At 45.7% G+C, this 5,284-nt stretch overlaps 1 long non-coding RNA gene across 4 annotated transcripts; it reads left to right on the forward strand.

The window, feature by feature from the left end:
- Positions 1-308: 308 nt before the first annotated feature.
- On the forward strand, positions 309-2,886 carry LOC147115811 (uncharacterized). 4 transcript variants are annotated; one of them, XR_015078689.1, is made up of 2 exons: positions 309-452; positions 2,104-2,886. It is a non-coding gene; the product is annotated as an uncharacterized LOC147115811 (long non-coding RNA). The 4 variants fall into 4 exon arrangements; XR_015078691.1 differs by lacking the exon at positions 309-452 and adding an exon at positions 735-1,116; XR_015078690.1 differs by lacking the exon at positions 309-452 and adding an exon at positions 1,138-1,400.
- The last annotated feature ends 2,398 nt before the right edge of the window (positions 2,887-5,284 follow it).

The raw sequence follows: 5,284 nt of genomic DNA on the forward strand, positions 1-5,284 counted from the left end.
GAAGCCCGACCCAATCCCGAGCAGCAGGAGACACCCTGTTGTGTTGGCCCTGATGGTAGGAAAATTATGAGGGAATTTACGGATGTGCAAGTCCAAGTGGGGTAACAGGTGGGTTCCAGTTGGATGATTCAGATGGCTTGTTGGTGATTGAAAGGGATGTGACCAGTTGTACGATGTTTGCCCGTAATAGGGCTAAGGAACTCTATCAATGGGATAGCAACGGTACTGATATTAGCACCTATCACATAAGGGGATGTGGTGATGGAAGAGCAGTTATACATGCAGTAGAATTAAAAGTTCGACCGAAAATTCCCCTCCCTATGAATAAAACACAATCACAGGAAGGACAAAATACAACCCAGGTCACTTGCCCTAAACACATCCCGGGACCGACAAATGGGCTAGTGGTAATCCCAGCTCGGATGATATTGTACCATAATGTGCATCACGAGGTAATATTGAATCTGACTGAAGTGGGACTGCCGAACTGCTGCAAGCCAGAGACAGTGCGGTTATATGGAAGAATGATGTGGGAATTAATAGAGGGATTTTGGGAAAGGGCCAGCACAGCACTGGTGGAATCAGAATTAGAGCCGTTATATCACATGGGCCCTGTGAGACTTGGGGCATGGTTTTTATTAAGTATACATTTGCATAGGCAAGTAGATATCACTGTAGAAGATGAGCTAAAGGAGCAATTACACCAGAGGAGGGTAATGGATTTAACAATAACTTTGGGGAAAATAGTGCTGAGATCATTGGAGAAAACGATGTCGGGTACGGGATTAAAGGGGACCATATCAGAAGGTGACGGGGTCTGATAAAAGATGCAGCAACTGTTTTTAATACTGGAACCTCCCTCCTTAATAGTTTAGATTTGGTCAGTTTGGATCAATCCGTAAAGGCGATTAGAAATTGTTTAAGGGAAATTTTGAATAAACTGAATGGTCTGGAACAAGAGGAATTGAAGGAGGACCAAATTTTGACCATTCATCTGCAGGATGTGGTTAAATATTTAGAATCCCATGCTAAAAAGATAAATCAAGTTTTAAAGGATGACCAGAATGCCTCTAGAGAGACTGCGCGAAATGATGTTTGTGTAATGCATGGACCTTGGTTAGTGGAACAAGTCCGAGAAAACCTGCAGCACATTGCTACCCTCGTGGGTGACTCGACATCTGAGGGCAATGTCCACGTATCAATTTACAATGAATATGTGTCAAGCCAGGGGGTTGGTACAGGTGTACCCAGTGAAACATAAATGCCATTTGCAGGAACAAAATAACATCACCCTGTTAGGGATGGTATTATATTATCCCATTTTACCCAGAAAGGCGACACCAAATCCTCTATTCCGCATGGAGAATATAGGAGTACGTCGGGGAAGACCACTTAATAAGGTATAACGAACCCCCCGAAGAAGTATGTGACCCAAGTGGATGGGACCACATTGGTGGCCCCAGATCTTACCGGGTGCGCTCAAGCTCGGGATATATTCATCTACCTTTATGACGTGGTAGAACATGCAGCCTCTGCATGCGGGTTTGATTGGGATGGGATAGAATGGAACTGCACCATGAAAGTGATTGCAGGGCAGTATTTCCCCGTATGATCTGCGTATCGAGGGAAGGGTGAATATTGTGTCACCACCATACACCGGGAATACCAGTATGGTAAGAACCAGACTTGTCCTATTGTGGCGGGAACTTTTTGCTTCACCCTAGTCCAACCTGTGAGACTTGGGGCACGGTTTTTATTAAGTATATATTTGCATAGGCAAGTAGATATCACAGTAGAAGATGAGCTAAAGGAGCAATTACATCAGAACGTGACTCGGTTTGGCTATGACATTCCACCACTGCCAGAACACCTGGTAGAGTTAATGAGACACATTAGTCAGTCCCGAAAACACTTCTATACCTTGGCCCAAGAAAATTGCGAACTGTGTAAAGCAATCCTTATGGTCGGGGATGATTCGTCATGGTGGGATATCGGTATGAGTATCGAGGTTCATCCCTGGCTAAGAATTATCTCCCACATTTTGGTCATTGTTCAGTTGGTGATTGTGTTATACTTACTAATGATAACTTGTTGAGTCAACAGGAAACACAAGCAACAAGAGTGGGTTAAGCTGTTGCAGAAGATGCCGAAGGAAGAAGAAAAGGACGATGCCTACAAGTTGTAAGTGTACGTGACCCAAAGATTCGGGTGCACAGTCACTTGGGGTGGACTGTAAGAACACACTATTTGTCATAACTTCTGCTGTAACTTGACCAAAACTTAAAAGCTGACCACATTTTATGTACCAGCATACTTCGCGAGGCCAAGAAACTGGTTGCTGAGAGAACTTTTTGCTTATGGTTGTAAGCTGTGAAAGCTGCCAACTGTCTTTCAACAGATAAGGAAAACAGACCTTGGAAGTTCTGTGGGGAGAGACTATTGAGTTGTTGAATCATTGCAAAAACAGAAACATCTTCAGACTATGGAATGTAACCGGCCTTGAAGCCCACGGATGCTTAACAGACTATTGATCAGAGGAACTGAAAACCAACTAATGACCATTATCTGTATAGTTAGGGACACGTACGCAGTGGGAGAGCTGCCAGGTTTTTAGGTATAAAAGATGCTGTAGGAAGACACTCGGAGCTGCAGTCGGGCAACCTGGTCAGTTGTCAGAAATTATACGTCTAGTCATCACCAAATTGACCAATCACTGGTGTTAGTATGTATATGCTGTTTTGTTTATTATCGCTTGAGCTTAAAGTAAAGGGATTGCTCTGTGTATGCTAAAGTATAATCGGGAATTGTTATATGCTACATAACTGTCGGATGCTTACTTGTAGTCACTTGCTGATTTTTAAGTAAAGGAAGTTTTTCACAGATTCATTGGGTTTTGTGTTGTCTATTCGATGGGTCTGAACTTTGGAAACTGTTGGATGGGGCGAGGGGTGATTTCCACACATCTTACACTGTGTCTGAGGGCATAGCTACAGTATCTGCAGATTTAGTTGCTCTGGGTGCATTGAATGTAAGAGTACAAGAAGTTGCCAAGGCCAGCTTTCACTTCAGGGGAAATAATGGAGAGCCTCAGGGAAGGAATGCAGGGAGCTTTTGCAACTGTCTACGTTCCCTGCTAACACAGATCCAAGCACTATCTCAGGCCCCGCCCTTTGCTTTGCAGAGCTTTGCTGTGCACAGGATGTCACAGTTAGCAATTCTTCTTGTCTCTCTCCTGTGCACCCCTAGAGTTCTAAGCAATTAGTTTGCGCAGATCTGAATCCTTGCAAAGAAAGGCAACTATTTACCATGCCAGACCGCCGACAGGTGCAAGGACTTTCAGGTTGTTTGTGGACAGAGGTCATGTGCTTCTTCATTAGGCAACCTTCATGGTGCAGAAAATATGGTAGTGGCTGCAGATACACCTTGGGCCGGGAGACACTTGGAAGCAGAGGCATAGGTAGCGCTACAAGAAAACCTGTAAGAAAGAGCACATGCCACAGAAGGGAAATGGGAATAGAGTACAGGATGTCCCTTGATATTAAGGCACTGTACCATAAACACTTGGGGGGAAAAATTCAGTTGTTTGCGCCTCCCGTTAGCGCCTTAAGAGGGCGCTAATGGGGCGCAAAGCAACTAGCGCCCGGGTGCGGCGATGTTTGCGCCGCTCGCGAAATTAACTAGACATTTTGCGGCGGCGCTAAACACTACCGCCACGATCTCCTGCACCGGCAGATCGTGACGTCAGTCGAGTGCACAATGCCCCTGTAGCGCCCCGGACTGGATATTGAGTGGCGCCCCCTGCCTCACCGCCTGCCGCTAGCAACGACAGGTTGAGTGGAGCGTTTTCAGGAAGAGACTGGGGGAGCGTTATTTAAAGGCGACCGCTTCCTGCCTCTTTTTGTTGGTGACATTTTTGCACCACGCATTCTGAGAGAGAGAGAGAGAGACTTCTGGAGAGATTCAACACTGTGTGAAGGAGTTTTGCATACTGAGCAGCACTTTGCGAGTTCATTTTGATTTGCCCTTCCTTGTATCTATTTAGAAGAGACTGTGGGGGCTGCACTCTGAGCTCTCTCCCTGGGTCTCTCCATTGTTCCTTCCAGCAGATTTGATGTACAGGTCTCTCCAGGCCGAGATTCAGGCCGAGATTCAAGGCTGCAATGAGTAGGATGTGGATGGAGACCAAGATCATCCCTCCCCTTTAAGATAAAAACAGAAAATGCAGGAGAAACTCAGCAGGTCAAGCAGCATCTGTGAAGAGAGAAACAGAGTTAATGTTTCAGGTCGATGACCATTCATCAGAACTCCCCTTTAAGAATTGGCTGGTGCCAGTGTGTCTCTGTTCCATTGCTGACTGACATCACATGAGCTTCGCCAGCGCTGTGAGGTAGCGCCTCGCTCCTCGGCCTTAGCACCTTAAGACAGAGGTGAAGCGCCTGATTTAGCGCTCCAATCACCTCCAAGGGCGAGAAAAGCCAAGTTTGCTGTCGGAGGCGATAATTAGCGCCAGGCGCTAAACTTTGCACACGGCCGATAATGGCGCCCCAAACGGAGCGATACTGAATTTTTCCCCCTTGGTATTCCTCCTTAACACAAACTAGTACCTGCACCTCTCTGCAGTCTTCATGTATGATAAACTGGGTGGAAAAGATGGGTGAATGATTCCCTCACAGACAAAAAGGCGACTCGCCTCATAGAAGCAACCAGAAAACAAAAGCAATGTCATCCCACAGGCGTTCTGGCAGCTCCCAGAATACCTGGCATTAACTTGAATAGTGGTCAGGTTAACATCACACACAACGATAAGTTTTGTAATCTTGTTCTCTCAGCAGGGAAGCTATATTTAAAGGTTGTGTAGATTAGAGATGGGTACAACATTGTAGCATTGATTCTCCAATCCATGTTCTTTGTGAGTGTGGTTCCCCATTGGGACCATAGATGGATGGAATTTACCCTGCTATCTGCACACTGAGTAATATTTCTTTTGATTTTTGTATTGCAGACCAGGGCCTGATGGAACCCAGATGATCTGATATGACAAGTCGTTGTACTCTTGGAAAATTATCATTATCAAGCAAGCCTTGCCTCAGATCTCTCCTGTGGTAGCTCATTACTCACTTCATGTGTGTAATGCCTTGGCAATATTTTGGATGCATCAGCTTACTGAACAGTTCACCCCTGTCAAAATTCGCCAGCTGTGACAGCCGGAAAGGTCCCTGAGGCTTAAAAATTCAGGGCTGTATGAAAGTTGCCTGACCCCAAGAATTTCTATGAGGTCAGCTGC

Source organism: Somniosus microcephalus, chromosome 6, assembly GCF_052327205.1.
Source record: "Somniosus microcephalus isolate GS21.2 chromosome 6, FLI_Smic_1.0, whole genome shotgun sequence".
NCBI lineage: Eukaryota > Metazoa > Chordata > Chondrichthyes > Squaliformes > Somniosidae > Somniosus > Somniosus microcephalus.